Raw genomic sequence first — 21,725 nt, forward strand, 5'->3', positions numbered from 1 at the left:
CCGCTTGTACTCGTCTACGAATAACACAAAATGAGATTCTCTACGCATCTCGAACCTTGACCAACTCGCGTCCACGTAATTCACCATTTCATGAAATTAATTGAGTTAGTTCTTCTGTTTCACAGGTTTCAGAAGTTTCGTTTTCTATGTCGAGCTTCATTTGGTGCCTAAGCTACTGCAACTGAGTATTGACTCTCGTTCCACAATATTTATCTGTTATTTCTATCAAGAAACAATTGGGTAAAGTCATTCTTTAAATTTAATTTGTTGTTGTTGTTGTTGTGGTCTTCAGTTCAGAGACTAGTTTGATGCAGCTCTCCATGCTACTCTATCCTGTGCAAGCTTCCTACTGCAGCCTACATCCTTCTGAATCTGCTTAGTTTATTCATCTCTTGGTCTCACTCTACGATTTTTACCCTCCACGCTGTCCTCCAATGCTAAATTGGTGATCCCTTGATGCCTCAGAACATGTCCTACTAACCGATCCCTTCTTCTAGTCAAGTTGTGCCACAAACTTCTCTTCTCCCCAATCCTATTCAATACCTCCTCATTAGTTATGTGATTTACCCATCTAATCTTCAGCATTCTTCTGTAGCACCACATTTCGAAAGATTCTATTCTCTTCTTGTCCAAACTATTTATCGTCCATGTTTCACTTCCATACATGGCTACACTCCATACAAATACTTTCAGAAACGACTTCCTGACACTTAAATCTATACTCGATGTTAACAAATTTCTCTTCTTCAGAAACGCTTTCCTTGCCATTGCGACTCTACATTTTATATCCTCTCTACTTCGACCATCATCAGTTATTTTGCTCTCCAAATAGCAAAACTCCTTTACTACTTTAAGTGTCTCATTTCCTAATCTAATTCCTTCAGCCTCGCCCTACTTAATTCGACTACATTCCATTATCCTTGTTTTGCTTTTGTTGATGTTCATCTTATACCCTCCTTTCAAGACACTGTTCATTCCGTTCAACTGCTCTTCCAAGTCCTTTGCTGTCTCTGACAGAATTACAATGTCATCGGTGAACCTCAAAGTTTTTATTTCTTCTCCATGGATTTTAATACCTACTCCGAACTTTTCTTTTGTTTCCTTTACTGCCTGCTCAATATACAGATTGAATAACATCGGAGAGAGGCTACAACCCTGTCTCACTCCCTTGGCAACCACTGCTTCCCTTTCATGCCCCTCGACTCTTACAACTGCCATCTGGTTTCTGTACAAATTGTAAATAGCCTTTTGCTCCCTGTATTTTACCCCTGCCACCTTCAGAATTTGAAAGAGAGTATTCCAGTCAACATTGTCAAAAGCTTTCTCTAAGTCTACAAATGCTAGAAACGTAGGTTTGCCTTTTCTTAATCTTTCTTCTAAGATAAGTCGTAAGGTCAGTATTGCCTCACGTGTTCCAACATTTCTACGGAATCCAAACTGATCATCTCCGAGGTCCGCTTCTACCAGTTTTTCCATTCGTCTGTAAAGAATTCGCATTAGTATTTTGCAGCAGTGACTTATTAAACTGATAGTTCGGTAATTTTCACATCTGTCAACACCTGCTTTCTTTGGGATTGGAATTATTATATCCTTCTTGAAGTCTGATGGTATTTCGCCTGTCTCATACATCTTGCTCACCAGATGGTAGAGTTTTGTCATGACTGGCTCTCCCAAGGCTGTCAGTAGATCTAATGGAATGTTGTCTACTCCTGGGGCCTTGTTTCGACTCAGGTCTTTCAGTGCTCTGTCAAACTCTTCACGCAGTATCATATCTCCCATTTCATCTCTTCCATTTCCATAATATGGTCCTCAAGTACATCGCCCTTGTATAGACCCTCTATATACTCCTTCCACCTTTCTGCTTTCCCTTCTTTGCTTAGAACTGGGTTTCAATCTGAGCTCTTGATATTCATACAAGTGGCTCTCTTTTCTCCAAAGGTCTCTTTAATTTTCCTGTAGGCAGTATCCATCTTACCCCTAGTGAGATAAGCCTCTACATCCTTACATTTGTCCTCTAGCCATGCCCGCTTAGCCATTTTGCACTTCCTGTCGATCTCATTTTTGAGACGTTTGTATTCCTTTTTGTCTGCTTCATTTACTGCATTTTTATATTTTCTCCTTTCATCAATTAAATTCAATATTTCTTCTGTTACCCAAGGATTTCTACTAGTCCTCGTCTTTTTACCTACTTGGTCCTCTGCTGCCTTCACTACCTCAAAGCTACCCATTCTTCTTCTACTGTATTTCTTTCCCCCATTCCTGTCAATTGTTCCAGTCAGTTTATTCAGGTCCCATCTCCTGAAATCCCCACCTTTTTGCATTTTCTTCAGTTTTAATTTAATTTAAACTCTAAAATAATTTGCCCATTATACGCGCGAAAGGAGATTCCGTCGGGTAAATAATCGCCAACAGAAGCTTTTTAAAATGTAACTAACGTTTAAGGAGCTGTGTTCATTGTCAGATGGCTGGTATCTGTTACTGCAGGCACGTACAGATAACCTAATATTGTATTTGATAGTGAAGACAAGTATGAATTGTACAAAGTACGCCTACGTATACGTACTACAAGAGGACCTTATACAAAACAGAGTCACTCACCTACACGAAGTGCATATTAAGTGTGAAGAGGTGTTTTGTAACGCTGCCGCTGGGCTAATGGCGCTAATTTCAGACCCGGAGTGGGCTTAATGATTTTAACACGGCACAGTAGCGCTCTATTTGACAAATAACTCTAGGGAGACTTCAGTGGCGTCACATGTATTAATATCTTCCTTTCACTTACGTTACACAAAAACAGCAGACCACACTTTAAACAATATTAATTCTGTAATAATAATTTGAGCCCAGAGCCACATATATGCGATTGACTTCGCGCGACCATGTCGTTTTGTAGTCTGCCGGCGACTATATAATAATAAAACTCCACTATACAATAATAATTATTGCTTGCTGTTTACTTTGTAACAGCGGGTTTGAATTCGAACTGCAATAGCAATTAGCAACACTGTATATTCATTTTTTAGGGTGGAGTCTATATGATCCTTACACGTTCATCATGTCATACACAAAGTTGTCGTAATCTATCACCCTTAGCCTATGACTCTTGGTATACAGTGTTCTTAATAGATACCTCTGTGGTTTCAAAAAATGGCTGCGTGGTAACTGCGACACATACTCAAAACAGACACATACAGAGCATGTCTCCAAGTTCTAAATTCATACTACAGACTTCAGTACGAGCACCGTTTGTGACGCGGTGAATGTCAGTACGATAGTCAAACCCTTGCCACACACGTCCTAAGACGTCATAGTCGACAACAGCGACCGCATTAGTCATCCTCCCTTGGAACTCAGTGGCAGTGGAAGCAGCATATACTGCCGTAAGCAGCAGTCACTTCATCACAGCTGACGGTGGGGCCACAGAACGTGAGGAGGGTCGTGCTGGGTAGCAAGCCAACACTGCGGCAGTTCGGCACTGAGATAATCACGAACGTTCGAAAGAAATTGTGATGGACCACCAGCTTGTTGAAAAATTGAGTATAAACTGTCTTCCTGTATTGTAGCATAAGCCATCTCTGCAGCATCGGTACACAAAACCAGTCACAGTTTTCTTTACATAGAAAACTGGTCCGTTTACAATCTGAAGATAACATGGCACGAAAGACATTAACTTTAAGTGAATTACAGATGCATTCCATAATTTCTGTACCCAAACACGCACCTTATGACAATTAACTTTTACAGATACATGAAACATGGATTTATCACTGAAAACCATTTCTGTGAAGTTGTTTCGCCACTGCATGTCATTATAAAAGTTAGGACGAAGCTCATTGCCCCTAGTAGGTGGTGGTGGTTGTTGGGATGTTTAAGGGGGACTAAACAGCTAAGGTCATCAGTCCCCCAGGCCCCTAGTAGTCTGCGCTTATACCGACTACAGCTGGTGTGGTTTTAGACACACACGTTTGCGTATAATGCTTTAGAGAGTTACCTACGGTATCTGCATCTCAATGCAGGCACGTGTCGTTGGTTTCTTCGTGGAGCTGATGAACGATTCCGGATTAAGCTCCACCTTCACTGCTGACAGGCCCAACCGGCCACTCTTCTTCACTCTAAATAAACAACCAGCTTCACGGAATGTGTTGAACCACCCTTTTATTGCTTTGCCTGTTGCGGCTTTAACCTGATAATTTGGTATGAAATCGTCGCTGAACCGTTATAACTGACTCACGTTAGGCGAAATAGAGGACGCAAAACGCACGCGTCGCACCATTATACGCCGTGTCCGCTGATATGTGTCAGTTTCCTGACTGCCTTTTTGTGTAATTGTCTTCTGAAACGTCGGAGGAACTAATGGAGTACCCTGTGTTATTTTGATGTAAAAAAATAAAAATGTAATGAGCTATTAGGAATGAAGAATACCAGAAGTAATATGTCCATGGGGCCTTCAGCCCACTCTGAACTTCAAACATGTGGTGAAGGTCATAAAGACAATCACATAATCATCACATGAACAAATATGACATCACAGTCCAACCCCTCCTTATCTGTGATGTAATCATTCTTATCAGTCATGCTGTCAAGCCATGACCACTCACCGCTCTTCCCCCCTTCCCTCCCCCTCTCCCTCTCTCTTTCCCTTCACCCTTCTATCCTCCCCCCTGCATACTCCCACTCCAGCACTCTGGTGAATCACAGCCTACTATTAAAATGAAACAGCAAATCAAAATCCAATTTGGTGGAACTCGCCCAGCTGTGGTTTGTCACACTTCCGTTAGTGCCTAGTATTTTAACCACCATTAAAACGAGACACACAATCTCATTGTAGTCCTATCATGACTGCGCTCAAAAATACCCCAGCGAGCTGAATTAATTATCAGAAACTTACGATGCAGCATTTCGATATCTATAAACATGTAATCACTACCTGAAATGTGTAAAAAGGTGCCAGATTACAAAAATATTGTCAACTACACTTTCATCCCTGGGAAAAGAAATGGACTGTCTCGCCAACTGCATCTGTAAATTTCATTGCAACTGTATATCATTTACTATAGAATATGAGCACGAATGTAAAACATACTATCCATAAATAGATTAAAACCAACATTTCATTATCTGATGTAATTAACAAATTAGTTATATATTGTTGTCAATGATGAATTTTACTTAAACAATACTCATAAAAATTTCAGAAACGTGAAATAAAGTCAGTTGCTGGTTTACGTTACTGTTACTTGTCGTCATCAACAGATGGATGCAGTTGTAAACATCCAAAGTACGATTCTGTGCCACACCCTTCTAGCACAATGGACCTTCAAGTGAATTATTTCCCAGGTTTATGATACTTGTCAAGTGTCACAATGTTAATTCAATGTTTAAAATGCCTGCAAAAATACGTCAGTGATGAAAAAAGTGCAATGTTCATGTCAAGTATCACAAATATATATTCCACACACACACACACACACACACACACACACACACACATATATATATATATATATATATATATATATATATATATATATGCAAAGTTGGTTCTAAAACATCATTCTGAACTCTAAAGTGTACGTCTCAATGTTATTTTCGTGCCTAAACACACGAGGCAAAAGGAAAGGGAAACAGACAGTTGACGTTCCAAATTAAGCAAAAAATATCGAAACTAACCTAATCGTGCTGAAAACAAATGTTGGCTAAAATATAGCGCAAAAACAGAAATAAATGAACTTTCCAAATGTAATTATTTAGGACATCTCTTGGTTTAATAACCTCGTATTCAGAATTTATGACGTCTATGGCTGTCAACAGGAAGGTGGGGCTACTGACTCCCTGCTGGAGGGGGGTGTTCCTCGACGACGGCAGCCTACAGCTTTTGTCACCTCTGCTTTGCTTTGGATGGCTGCTGGCTACGTCAGGGTGGGAGAGCGGCGACCGGTGGCCAGGGATAAGCAGGCTTGCCCGGTGGGACTGCCCCGCAAGTTGAACATGGGCCCTTCACGCTTGAGGAGTGGCGAGCTGGCCGGATCTGACTGCGTGTCTTGAACCGTGCGGCGATGGCTGAGGGCTGGGTACCAGAAGCTCAGGCAGTCAGCACTTCGTTGTTTGCATGCTGGAGAAATCAGTGGGGGCTGTGTCGTGAGTGGCACAGGATGAGCATCATTCCAGCTGGCTCTGGTGGCGTAGATACAGCTACCTGGTACTGATGATGTGAGGGAAGCTGGGTTTTTCGTGTCACATCGAAACGTCCGGAAAAGGGCCAGTGTTCTAGGTCAGAGTATCGTCGCTTGGAAGGAGGTCAACGGGAAAGTGGCCCAATAGCAAAAGGTTGTGTTGACAGAGTCTTTGTCTGTGACACTGCTCTAGTTATGACTCTGGACTGCCACTATATTTCTTCTGTCCTATTTATAAGAGTCTAGCTGTAACAGAGATATTGATGAATCTATTATTGTACATTCTCCTGTACGAATTCGGAGTAAACACTTCTTGCATGAATTTTCTTCTTGGTATGTGCTTCTTCTCTTTTTATATTACATTATGTATACTAACCCAATTTTGCGATGCTCTTACACTGAATTTCTATCTCCGATCCTATTTTTTCCTTCTTGAAAAGCTTTACTTCTCTCAGTGAGTTTCTATCCTTCACTGTTGCCGACTGACCAATATCATCCTGCAGGTTAAAGGAAGATAAGGAAAGGACTTGGGAAATTCTACATCCTTAGACAATACTTATTATTGCCAGAATCAGACAAGCAATTGATGTGGATATTCCTATGATGATGGGTCGGTGGTGATGTTCTGACTAATATCTTTTTCACATGACCGAGCCGGTGCTCCATCATCACGCACTCATTTCGAGCGGCCATCTCCTGATCTCTGTGAACCGGTCCTGGGTTGGGTCTCAGCCACGCCCAACTGGAAATTCCTTGGTAGTTTTACCTGTCCTTTTCGTGCCCTAACGGTCCAGGGATGGGTCAGAATAACCGCATGTACATCCTGCTTCACTTGCTTAGTTTTAAATTTCTGTCTCGTGTTGTCTCCAACCACTTCCCTTCTGTCTCTGGAACGAACTCCCAGCAACTGAGGCAGAGTATCTGGTTCACCCTGAAACGGACGAATTCTTTCTACACGTGACATTATCCTTCGGGTCGGAAGTTATAGTTTGATGTTGACTGTAGACATCATGTTGCCTACTTGACTCTCTTTGAGCAAGAAAGGATTATATAACATTACCCACTGCCCGACATTGCACAAAGGCAATTTTGCCTTCTTATTGTGGGTGCCTTCTAGCCATTCTAGAGCTTCTGTATTCGTCTTTTTAACCTGGTACCAGTTACTTTTTAACCTTTCAGCAAAATTTCAAATGAAGGAAATATCGTCTCTTGGGCTACGTTTGCGTAATTCGAAAGAGGAGAGCATTTTTGGAACAAAGCTACCTTGTCTGTTGACAGCCCTATACTTTCACGCATCTTCGAATTATACACTGCTACTAAACATGCTAAATGTGGTAGTTGAGCATCTCAATGCTTTTGGGTGCTATTTATGTAATAGAATTTTTCCTTACGTTTGGTGTATCCTTTCAGTCCTGCCTTTTGTTTGTGGGCATAGTGCACTAGTTCATAACTTATTTATGCGTAAAAGTCGACACGACTGCTTCAGTAACTCAGCAATACAGTTCGTGCCTTAATCGGTTATTATGATCTCTGGAAATTCATTATGTTTTGGTCAACGATAGCTGTCCACCGTTTCTACCTGTTGATTTGGTATGGCAGTCTTGGACAAGAAACGTGAGAAATGATCAATTAGAATTGACATATATTGATTTCCTGCTTGTGTTCGTGCAGAGGGACCAAGAATGACTATTCCGATAATCTGAACTGGTCCATCCAATTTAGATAACATTTGTAATGGCATTCGTTGGCGACTCAGCTCAGCTCTTTGAGCACAAGAAATGCTCTTCATCTTGCTTCCTCACTGGTCACCAGTAACTTGCTGCAACGTGGCAGTCTGTGTCTCATCGCGCACTATACTTGGCCAAAACGGAATCTTGAGCCTGCCTCAATACTTTGTTCTATGAATGTGCTGGCACAGCTCAGTGGTGGACGCTCTTTGTCTGCTTGTAGAGCACTCCATCATCAGACTGAACTGCACTTATCTCACAAACTGCTGACAGACGGTACAGCGGCTTGAGCTTTGGACCATTCTTCTGCACTCACCCAATTACATTCTTTGGAGCGCATTTTGCTACTAAGTCCATCTGTGTTACCATGAGATTTCCGTGGATGGTATGCAACCTCAGTACCCATAAAATCATTGCATCAAACAACCAGTTTGATCTTCAGTTCAGAGCTGTGTGGCCTGCTATGACCTTAAAATGTCACCCATACAGATAACAACAGAAATAGGTTATGCCAAAAATTAGGAAGAGCATTTCCTTTGCAATAGCTGAATCGTTTTTCTTTGTCTCATTGAGTTGTCTAGAAGCATAGGCTATTGCATATTCTTTCCTTTCTACTTCTTGGCCTTAGCCTAGACCACAATTGCTCGAGTCAGATGACACTATAATCTGTTTCTGATAGGGGAAGTGAGGACAGGACCGGTGGTCAATAAATGTGATGGTTCAAATACTGCTTCGCAATCTGTAGTCCATTAGAATTTGGTTCATTTCTTTAATAAATGCTTAAGGGGTCTTGCTACCTCTGCAAATTTTTGGAATACATTTTATAACCGTGAATGGCATCCGAAAATACTGGTAATGACAAAATTGAACCAAAAACGCTGTTTTAGGTCCATTATCCAGTGCTTCATCTAACTGGTGGTACCCACTTCGGTAATCCATGGTGGTAAAATAACAGCATTGCTCCCGACCGTCCAAGGACTCCGTACTGTGCACTATATGTAAGCATCCGTAACTGCCCATTAGCCTAAAAATCCATAGTCGCAGTACAATCTATGAGCCTTCTGACAATTTGGGATTTCCTTGGAACAATGGCTACAGATGCCGTCCAGGGACTAGTGCTTTCTTCTACAATTCCATCCTGGAGCTGTTGATCAATAAGCTGGTTGTAGATGGTGTGGGACTTCTTAAGATATTTTGAATACAGGCAGCTTGTACCCAGTCGGAATTCTGTACTGTAATAGTAATGGGGTCCAGGCAGGTTAAATAATTCCGCGTATTCCTCCAATAACCTGTCCATATCCACTCTATCACATCAGTCAGATGTGACACCTGTCCCCTTGATGTGTTTCATTCTTTAAACTGACCTGGTTTCGAATATTCTACACCGAAATCCCTATTCAAATCATTCTACTGTAACACTTCCAAGTTAGTTATTGGTGCACCTCTTGACAGCTTCATATTTTCTGCACCTACGTTGTATAGAATGTGAGCACTACTTTGTTTCTGTCAATTTACTGCACAAAGGATAAACTACTTCATATGAAACATTGTGTCTGATCCAGTTCCTCGTTTCTTGGGAAGGACTCTACAATGCATAAAGCATGAATTGAGGATGAGCTCCTACGTTCATCCAGAGCAGCCTGCACGTATTATATCCAGCAAGTCGAGTCTAAGAGACCGTGTGCACAGTATAACTAGATGACGTGATGGTTCTTTCAGGAGTGAAACCCAGGCAGAACAGTGTCCCCATAGCTCCACTACGCACTATCGTAGATCGACTTTAGTGCGATATTTATCCAGGAAATCTAGCCCAAGAATGAAGTCGTAGCTCATGCATAGTGGTCACGTCGCCCCCAGTCCCTTTTAAAGGAGTATTACCATTATTTCACCTTCCACACGCCTGCGGACATTTTAGAAAGGAGTACAGCAGCTGATTTCTCGTTGACACTGTGGTTTCCTATAAAAGCCCTGTATTAAAAACTACTCGCCTCTCTCTCGGTCTAGTCACATTTGCTACTGCTGCCACATTTACTACTACTTTGTCGAAGGTTTTCGGGGATTAAATGCGCACTTTTCGCTACATTTCAGCATGTAGATCCCGCAAAAAACGCATCAACTGCCCTTTGTTCGGTTTTTTGAAGAATGACCTTATTGGTACGCTCATCCTTCACCAATTCATATACAGAAACACTGATTTTCCTGATGTGGTCTACAAACTTACTACCGATTCCCCTTGTTTTTGAACTATACCATTAAATTGTTCCTGATAATACCTAGAAGTATCCTCTCTTTTGTAACGATCCACTAACACTTTCTGATAGTCTGCAAAGGATTGATCATCCTGCAACTTCTCACTGTACATTAAATATGTTCTAGCATCCCTCGCAAATTTTAACAACCAACACTTAGCAGATGCTCGCTACTACACTTGTATAATTTCACGGCCGTATGGAAATTAAAAAAGACAGAAACATCTTCCCCAGATTAACCAGAAAAATGGGTGTATTAGTGAGGTGTTACAAGCATAACGTTTGGGTGGAGACACACTAGAAGTTTACTGTTCCCTTCTTTCACCCTTTTAAAGAACTATTTTCCTATGCAAAACTTTATTACCATCTTGTACTTTAGCTACATCAAGCAAATACTGAATCGTCTCCTGGGTTGGTGCTCTTGTATCAACAGACATTTTGCTTTCTACTATCACTACATACGTACAGCACACTCGAATGGAAAAGAAAGGAAAGGAAGAAACACAACCAGACAGGTCTAAAAAACTTAAAGTTGGCATTTACTTGACGTATTTCGCGGATTACCGTCGCTGATGCATCCTTTCCAATTTTGCCTTTCGTTGGTCCACCATTACAACCTCCGACATCTCTTCTGACACCAAATGTAATGGCTGCCGATAGGAAGGCGTGGATGGGTGGCTCCCTGACAAAGGTGCTTGGGAGTACAGAGAACTCACGCAGTAAAGCTGTAGCTAAAATCTTAATTAATAATGTCAAATGGTGTGCCTGTAGCAAGCAAACAGGAGGCATCGGGCGGTCACCCTCAAACCCGAGCATGCTGACACAGGTGAGCCAGTTCCTCGAGGACGGCAGCGTACAGCATTTATTTAAATGCGGCAGGTGGCTACTAGCTGTGTCAGGATAGCGGAGCGGCGACCAGTGGCCAGGGAAACGTACTCTGAATGGATGTATTTATGAAGTCTGATAAGATGTTTTCTGGGACGATCAAGTTTTTAAAACAGGTTGATTGTAATAGCCGAAATGCAAGTTCACTGGTAACAGGGTACCCTAGTTCAGTTAATACGATAAATGTTTAACGAATTTAAAAGTGAGAACGGATAACGACATACACAGTAACCTTACATTGACAAGGGGTTGTCCTAAAACATTTTATTTTGACCTATGCTGATCAATATCCAGTCAACTGGCATTCTTTTCTAGGAACACCTAGCGTGTAAAATCAATGCGTTTTAGGGCTATCTGGTGTGGGATCACACCAGATATTCGAGATATTTCATACGAGATGTATGAAGGAATAAAAGGTGAATAATGTGAAACTCGAACCGTAGCCGTTAATATAAATTTAAATTGGTCCCTACGTGGGATGAAACAATCAACTGTTCCGTAACACTGGCCACTTGCACCTCTTACTTATGCATAATCATTCACACTACCACAGTGCTCCTGGGATCTCAGGATAGGCACATGGAAACATGCAATACCTGTTGGCAGAAGAAAAACTGTCTTTCGTACTTGTATTCAACAAGTGGAACTAAAAAGGGGGGGGGGGGGGGAGGGTGTTATCTTTTACAAAGAGGACTCAGGATAACACTAAAATATACTCAGCAGAGAAGCTGGACTGCGCTTTCAGGTAGGTGCTAAGACACGAGAAATTTAATTAATTCAAAAATCAAGATTTTTGAATAAAATTGGCTATGGATGTTGGTATAAAATACACTCAGAAAGTTGAGTCCTATTCATTTAGAAACACTGTTGACGACTACATGCACTATGATGGGATAGACAAACTGAGCAAAAAACTGTTAATTTCATAACTGGAATAAAAAACTGATCATGCATCCAGGTATTAGCCAGGCTCAGAATGTTGAGTTCCTTTTAACAACACTATTGCAGCGTACTCATATTTTGGTGGGCGTGCGGGTGGACATAAGCAAACTGAGAAACAAAGATGCTAACAGTTTCAGCACAAAATTAGGTTAAAATGGAAATACACATGATGAAAAATACGTCCACTTATTACTGATTTAAGAACACACAATACGATCTCTAACACTGTTGGCGTAAACATGAGTTCGACACAAAGTCACAGTGTTTTAAGTTCCTTAATTCATGTAAATATCATGAATTTCAGTACCATGTTAAGTGCATTGTTATTCTTTAAGATTCATCAGTTCGAAGATAGTAAAGTTACTTTCAAAATCATTAGAAACTGGGATCAGACCGCTGAGGTCATCGGTCCCTAGGCTTAAACACTTCTTAATCTAACTTAAACTACCTTACGCTAAGGACTGTACACACGCGCACACACACGCACGCACACACACACACACACACACACACACACACACACACACACACAGATCCATGCCCGAGGGAGGACTCGAACCTCCGACGGCGGGAACCGCGCGAACCGCGGCAAGGCGCCTTAGATCACGCGGCTACCCTGCAAGACATAAAAATCATTAAACAAAGGTATGGTTCCCCATTTGCACTACAGGGGCACACGGTTGAAACCTGTCCTACATACAAAACATCTCCCTCAGAAGTCTCAATAATGCGTGTACACACATAATTGTACTCAAACTGACTACTGAATTCGTTACCTAGATCCCAGTGCTATAAAAGAAAATTATTAACTATAACATTAACTCACTAAGTTGCACTCCAATACGTAAGTCGTAGCACTGCAGTGTGAATTGCAAACACACCTGCCTCTCCTGTCACCCAGAAGAAGAAGCATACCGCCCAACAGCCTAACGTCAGCTGTTCACCTGAACAAATGGGAGGGAGGGGCAGCCTGCCCTGCTGGCACAGTTAAAATTATCTGGTTATTCGCTGCACATCAGAGACTGGCGAATCTAGCCTAACAGACTACTGATTCTCGTCACCGGTGAGAAATACATTCCACTTAAATTTATGATGCATTAAGCTTGAAACACAGGATTAGGATTTGGATGCTGGTGCTCTTTAATAGACACAGAAATAAAGAAGAAGACTACTTTCCTTCCTTCAGGGTAACTACAGTCTCAAACAGTGAAACAACTCGATAACGAGAAATTTTATATGAAGGAGGTCAAACAGATCCCTTTCAAATTGAACTGGACAGCTTCTCCTATGTTTACAAAGATACAACACGATCAAAGAGTTTGAGACATAAGATCTCCAAAGACGATGATAGAGTCGGTATCTCGAATATAAAAACCTTTGTTCATTTATCAAGTACAATATATCTACACACCAAGCACACACACACAAACACACACACACACACACAAACACACACAAACACACAAACACACAAAAACACACAAACCCACACAAACACACAACCACACACAAACACACAAACATACACACACACATATACACACAAACACACACAAGCACACACATACACACACACACACACACACACGTGCAGGTTGCTTATCATAATACACAAATATAATTACGTATCTCTATAAAAATTGGAACTTCGCAGCAAAACAAAACTGAATTATTTCTTATAATATCCTAGATTTAAAGAGCAAAATACTATGCAAGCAGAATGGATGTTCAAATTAAATATTTCCACATTTAAATTGTCTAAATCGTTAACATACATGCAGATCTCTTATTGACACTGCATAATTACAGGTTAGTAGATGCCTGTTGTTCGATCTTTGTACCAGACATTAAGTGAGTGTTAATTGATTGTAAATCAGTCACATGAAAGCTACTGCACATCTAACGTGTGGCTTATGATGTACTTCTCGATGAGGTTTAGCAAAGTGAATATTGCTGTCCTCCAATCTGAAATTAGTCTGCAAAACCGAAAAACTTCGTAAGCCCAACGGACCTTCAAATCAAATTTCTCCAAACTTTAATTGTCTGTATAATTTATTAAAAGCCATTCTGCTTATATATTAACATTAAGATCATTTAAATACATAAATATTGGTTGGAAAGCAAACATGAGAGCCACTACAGCTCCAACTTACATCCTAGAGTTCACTAAGATTTAGCAAAACAAAGCAGGACAACATCACAAAAAGCTGTTCGCCATACATCTTGGAATGCATTTAGCATAGCAGTATGATCAAAATATTTACTACCAGCACACTACAAACGTAAAACGTTATTTTCTGCTGTTATACGTACATTAGATACTTAAGGGGACAACTGTACTCCCACTGTAATAGGTGATAATGTTGTTTCCTCATTAAAGTAAGCATTACAGACTTCCTTTCTCTCTGTAATAAACAGTTGGAAAAAAATTGCAACACCAAGAAAGAGTTGTGCAACACAAACGAAAGTTGGTAGACGTGTTTCTACCTGCAAAAGGTGATGTCTATTCAAATTTAGCGCCAGTCATATAAGAGTGGCGCTAGTAGTGCCACTATGAGGTTTGCTTAACGGTCGTGAGGATTAGTTACCTTTGAGATTGCATGTGGTGAGTTGCTGTTAGTCATGAATGCCTTTATGGCGACAAAGACGCCATTACCAACACCTTATTGAGTTTGAACGAGGGCGTGTAATAGGGCTACGAGAAGCTGGTTGTTCCTTCTGCAATACTGCAGAAATATTTGGCAGAAGTGTAGCCACTACACATGATTGCTCGCAGCGATAGTCGCGAGACTGTACTGTCGCAAGAAGATTGGGCTCTGGTGCATCGTGCTACATTTGCAGCAGCAATCTCAGCGTCAGTTGGCATCACAGTGACACAACTAACTATTACAAATCGGTTACTTCAAGGAGAGCTCCGAGCCAGACGACCTGTAGCATGTTCTCCACTGACCCCCAACCACCGCCATTTGCGAATTCAGTGGTGTCAAGCGGAAGTTCATTGGAGGGCAGTGTGAAGGTATGTTGTTGAAATCCCTGGACAGAGCGAATGAGGTTATATTTGTGGAAAGGGGCCAAAATAAGTTACTGTCAATTATAAACTTCATTTCTTAAGACACACAATCACACAAGCAAGAATCAAAATCTCTCAACGTTTTAACGAAAGACCACCTCTGATTTACTTTAGATCGGCTGAAGGCCACATCGAAAATCCAAGGCACAAGGCCTAAGCAAGGAAGTTCTTCTGGAGGTTTTACTTCTTTAGAAATTTTTTTTATCTTCAATATAAATAGCCTGAAAGCCTTAGCTTAATTTTTTCCCATAGAACTCAGCTGAAGGTATCACCTTAATCAAGAACAGTGTTACGACTTAAGGCCGAGCCAAAGATTTTCAATGCTTAATCTAAATAGGTTGAAAAATCGGTTGAAGGCCGGATATCAACAAAACAATTTAACGGCTTAAGGCCTAGGAAGATGAGCTTTCAATTTGAAAAGGCTGAAGGCCTCATACTAAAGAATAACAACATTATGACTTCTGGGCAAGATAAGGATTTTGAATTTTTAATTTAAGAGAGACTGAAACTCGGCTGAAGGCCACACACCAAACAAGAAACAAGAAACAATTTTTTTTACGGCCTAAAGGTTAAGAAGAAAAGCCTTGCAATTTCAACAAGCTAAAACTCGGATGAAGGCCACACAGAACACTTAAGACTAAAAAGGAAATCACTATGTAACACAAGGAGCGGGGCTTAGAAGGTTCCAAGGATCAGCCTGGGAAGGTAACACTAACGCAAGTTTAGGTGACACAGACGGCCAGACCGACAACCTCTTAATCGGAAGGCAACCCAACCGAAAGCCAGCCGAAGAACCAACCAACAAGATCAATTCTGGTCCGCCAGACCAGCAAAACTACAAAAATATGTCAATAGTACAACGTTCTGGATGCTGGTACCCAATTAAATGGTTCAAATGGCTCTAAGCACTATGTGACTTAACATCTGAGCTCATCACTGCCCTAGACTTGGAACTACTTAAACCTAACTAACCTAAGAACATCACACACACACACACATGCCCACACTCATGCCCGAGGCAGGATTCGAACCTGCGACCATAGCAGCAGCGCGGTTCTGAACTGAAGCGCCTAGAACCGCTTGGTCACAGCGGCCGGCGTACCCAAACCAGCTAAGTCAGAATAAACGACCAAAACTACAAACAACACCTCAGCTGTCGAACTACACGCCTTTCTGTACAGCAACAATACGACGAGGAAAATACACTGCCGAAAACTACGTCAACGACCAGGGCAGGTATATACATATACATTTTTTGAACCAGGGCAGGTAACCTGAACGCCAACGGCCACAAGGCAGAAGCTACCGCTGGTACACTTCATTAGTGAAGGAATGAATTAAATTAAGTTAAACACCACACAGGAATGAGATTTTCACTCTGCAGTGGAGTGTGCGCTGATATGAAACTTCCTGGCAGATTAAAACTGTGTGCCCGACCGAGACTCGAACTCGAGAACTTTGCCTTTCGCGGGCAAGTGCTCTACCATTTGAGCTAACGAAGCACGACTCACGCCCGGTCCTCACAGCTTTACTTCTGCCAGTATCTCGTCTCCTACCTTCCAAACCTTACAGAAGCTCTCCTGCGAACCTTGCAGAACTAGCTCCTCTTGAAAGAAAGGATACTGCGGAGACATGGCTTAGCCACAGCCTGGGGGATGTTTCCAGAATGAGATTTTCACTCTGCAGCGGAGTGTGTGCTGATATGAAACTTCCTGGCAGATTAAAATGTGTGCCCGACCGAGACTCGAACTCGGGACCTTTGCCTTTCGCAGGCAAGTGCTCTACCATCTGGGCTACCGAAGCACGACTCACGGCGGGTCCTCACAGCTTTACTTCTGCCAGTATCTCGTCTCCTACCTTCCAAACTTTACAGAAGCTCTCCTGCGAACCTTGCAGAACTAGCACTCCTGAAAGAAAGGATACTGCGGAGCCCCCAGGCTGTGCCGAAGCCATGTCTCTGCAGTATCCTTTCTTTCAGGAGTGCTAGTTCTGCAAGGTTCGCAGGAGAGCTTCTGTAAAGTTTGAAAGGTAGGAGGCGAGGTACTGACAGGAGTAAAGCTGTGAGGACGGGGCGTGAGTCGTGCTTGGGTAGCTCAGTTGGTAGAGCACTTGCCCGCGAAAGGCAAAGGTCCCGAATTCGAGTCTCGGTCAGGCACACAGTTTTAATCTGCCAGGAAGTTTCACCACACAGGAAGATGGCTTCAATTCTAGCCGACTTCAACGCACACACGTTATTGCTCGCAGGATTCTCCAAGAAGGCGACAACCATTATCAAACGAAGAGGTGTAATATTTTAGTGTCCAGGATTGGTGGACGACGAACTTCGTAACCCTCGCAAGAAGCGCCTCACAACTCCAACCTGCGCGTGCACGCCACCAGTGGCTCCGGCCTCTCCGCGCCAAGGAGACTTCCTCGCTGCTCTGCCCCAACTGACCAACTGCCACACACAGCACTCCTGGAAAATATACCCGCCACACCAAAGATAGTGAAACAGTACTAGTATCGATACACGTTGCTGCTGCCACTCACGGAGAGAAGACAGCAACGTTATGGCGATAACCGAAAAAGAAATAAGATACCACTGGACTGCAATCAATGACAAAAAAAAAGAGGCATGACGCGAGCCAGCCATGGCTCAGTTGTGTTTTCTGATGAAAGCTGGTTCTGCCTCTGTGTCAGTGATGGTCGTGTGTTGGTTAGAAGGAGGCCAGTTGAGCTCCTGCAATCACCTTACTTTCATGCTAGACATACTAGACCTAAATAGATCGAGCTATGGTCTGGGTTTCGATTTCGTATGACAGCAGCAGCACTCTCGAGGTTATCCCACGCAACCATTACTATAAATCTGTACAAAAATCTAATTATTAGACCTATTGTTCTGTCATTCATAAACAGCATTCAAGGGGGCGTCTTCCGACAGGATAACGCTCGCCCACACACCGTTGTTGCAACCCAATGTGCTCTATAGAGTGTCGACACTCCTGTTGTCTTAGCCTGCTCGATCACCAAATCTGTCTCCAGTTGAGCATATACGGGACACCATCAGACGGCAACTCCAGCGTCATCCACAAACAACATTAACCGTCCCTGTATTGACCGACCAAGTACAACAGGCGTGGAACTCCAGCCCACAAACTGACATGCGGCACCTGTACCGTGCTTGCATTCAATATTCTGGCGGTTACACCGGTTATTCATGTACCAGAATTTCACATTTGCAGTGGCTTATCTCGCCTTTACATTAATCTGCGGTCTTATATTGTTAATCACTTAAATAAGTTCCCTAGAAAATGTGTTCTCGAAATTTCGTTACTCTGCATTACTTATTTTTTTGGTATTGCAACTTTATTTCGTCGGTATATATTTTAAAGTTGTTGCCTCATTAAAATAAGCATTACAGAGAGAGAGAGAGAAATTAAAGGTGTAAAAAGTAAAGAAATGATGACAAAGGAGTTGCGGAAATACTGCTCGCAATTTTTTGATGTTGTGTGCATACGGAAGATGAAAATTAATGAGGAGGTAGGGTAGTACAGTAGATAACGCAGATGTGGAAATATCTGACCGCTATTCCTCTGCGTACTAATAGGTGGGCGATGAGGGTCAGTGGAGAAAGGTGATCTGTGGAGAGAATAATGTTCATTGGAGAATGATGGTCAATGGAGAATGATGGCCAGCGGACAATGATGGTCAGTGGAAACAAGATGGTCGGTGGTCTGTGATGACCATTGACCAATAATAGTCCTATTGCAGGATGACTACCATACCCCTGGTTATGAAAGAAACAGAATGGCCCAACGTTTAAAATATGAAATGGGTCATAATTTAAGAAAACAGAAAGGGTTACTATGAAAAGAACGGGTCATCGCCGTTTAAAGGAAATAGAACTAGTCACCATGTAAAAAAACTGAATGGAATTCCTATTCTTCGCTAACCTCTGCACCTGAAAGTAGCAATTGCACCCTACATCCTCAATTATTTGTTGGATGTATTCAAATCTCTGTGTTCCTCTGTAGTTTTTCCCTCTACAGCTCCATCTTGTACCGTGGAGGTTATTCCCTGGTGTCCTTACACGTGTCCTTTCATCCTGTCCCTTCTTCTTGTCAGTGTTTTCCATATGTTCCTTTCATCGCGAGTTCTGCGGAGAATCTCCTCATTCTTTACTTTATCGGTCTACCTAATTCTCAACAGTCTTCCACAGCACATCATCTCAAATAATTCAGTTCTCTTCTGTTCCAGTTTTCCCACATCCCATGATTCATTGTCATACAATACCGTGTTCCAAAGGTACATCTTCAGATATTTCTTCTTGAAATTAAGATCTATCTTTGATACTAGTGAAATTCTCTTAGACAGGAATGCCCTCTTTGTCTGTGCTATTCTTCTTTTAATGTTCTCCTTGCTCCGTCCATCATGGGTAATTTTGTTTAACTTCATCTACTTCGTGACGGCAAATTATAATGCCAAGTTTCTCGCTATTCTCATTTCTGCTACATCTCATTACCTATGTCGTTTTCCAGTTTACTCTCAATCCATATTGTGTACGCACTAGACTGATCAATCCATTCAACAGAGCCGGCCGCTGTGGCCGAGAGGTTCTAGGCGCTTCAGTCCGGAACCGCGCTGCTGCTACGGTCGCAGGTTCGAATCCTGCCTCGGGCATGGATGTGTGTGATGTCCTTAGGTTAGTTAGGTTTAAGTAGTTCTAGGTCTATGGGACTGATGACCTCAGATGTTAAGTCCCTTAGTACTTCGAGCCATTTGAACCATTCAACAGATCGTCTAATTGTTCTTCACTTTCACTCATGATAGCAACGTCATTAGCGAATCTTATCATTGATATCCTTTCACCCTGAATTTTAATTCCATTCTTTAACTTTTCTTTTATTTGCGTCACTGCTTCTTCTATATACAGAGTGAGCAGCACTTCGATACCGATCTTCCAGTCTCGTTCCTCACTCTTGGTTCTGATTTTTCCCTATAGCTTACTCTTATTTTTCTCACATTATTACGTTCTCGAACGCTTTTTCTTCGTGAACGAATGCTATGAGCATGTCTTGATTTTCCTCCAGCCTTGCTTCCTTTGTCAGCTAACAGCCTCGCCACAGCGGTAACACCGGTTCCCGACATATCATCGAAGTTAAGTTCTGTCGGGCTTGGTTAGCTCTTGGATGGGTAACCGTCTAGGTCTGCCGAGCGCTTTTGGCAAGCGGGGTGCACGCAGCCCTTGTGAGACAAATTGAGGGGCTATCTGATTGAGAAGTAGCGGTTCTGATCACGAAATCTGACAACAGCAGGGAGAGCAGTGTGCTGACCACAAGCCCCTCCAAATATGCATGCGCTGAGGATGTCACAGAGGTCTATTAGTACCGTTGGACTTTCCGAGGCTTGTTCGGAACATCTTCGGAACATCAGAACTGCCTCACTGAAGCCTTTACCTTTCCTAAAGTCATACAGATCGTCATCTAACCGAACCTCAGTTTTCTTTTCCGTTCTTCTGTATATTATTCTTGTCAGCAGCTTGGGTTTATGAGCTGTTAAGCTGATTGTACGATAGTTTTCGCACTTATTTGGTCTTACTGCCCTCGGAACTGTGTGAGTGACGTTTTTCTGAGATTCTGACGGTACCTCACCAGTCTCATAAATCTACACGACAACTTGAACAACTGTTTGTTTGCCACTTCCACAACTACTTTGCCGATGGATACTGTATTCCCAGTCTCTTCCAATACAGACCACTTTCTTCTTCTGTCACATAATCAGACAACTCGTCCCCCTTACAGAGGTATTCAATGGACTCTTTCCACCTATCCGCTCTCTCCCCTGCGTTTAACACTGGTATCCCCATTGTACTCTTAATGTTACATCCCTTGATTTTAATTTCTATGTAGGTTGTTCTGACTTTTCTTTGAGCTGAGACAGTCCTTCCGACCATCTTTTCTTTTTCGATTTCTTCATATCGTACCTGCAGCCCTTTCGTCCTGAATGCTCTGTACATATAATTTTTTTCGTCCCTAAGGTATTTATATGTGTTCCTGTCTTTCACTGAACATTTCTGAACGTCTTTCTTTCGTCAATAGATTCCATCCGTTACCCAAGGTTGCTCTCTCTTTGGCTCTGAGCACTATGGGACTTAACATCTATGGTCTTGACCACGATGGCACCGAAACAGAGGACGACCGAAGAAAGGCAGAAATACTGAATTCAGTGTTCCGAAACTGTTTCACTGCGGAAAATCGTAACACGGTCCCTGACTTCAGCCGTCGCACGGACGCCAAAATGGAAAATATTGAAATAAACGATATCGGAATTGAAAAACAACTGCTATCACTTAGTAGCGGAAAAGCATCCGGACCAGACGAGATACCCGTAAGATTCTACAGTGATTATGCTAAAGAACTTGCCCCCTTTCTATCAGCAATTTATCGTAGATCTCTGGAAGAACGTAAAGTACCTAGCGACTGGAAGAAAGCGCAGGTCGTTCCCATTTTCAAGAAGGGTCATAAATCAGATGCGAATAATTATAGGCCTATTTCGCTTACGTCAATCTGTTGTAGAATAATGGAACATGTTTTATGTTCTCGTATTATGACGTTCTTAGATAATACAAATCTCCTTCATCATAACCAACATGGATTCCGCAAACAGAGATCATGTGAAACTCAGCTCGCCCTATTTGTCC

This window comes from Schistocerca nitens, chromosome 6, assembly GCF_023898315.1.
Source record: "Schistocerca nitens isolate TAMUIC-IGC-003100 chromosome 6, iqSchNite1.1, whole genome shotgun sequence".
Lineage (NCBI taxonomy): Eukaryota > Metazoa > Arthropoda > Insecta > Orthoptera > Acrididae > Schistocerca > Schistocerca nitens.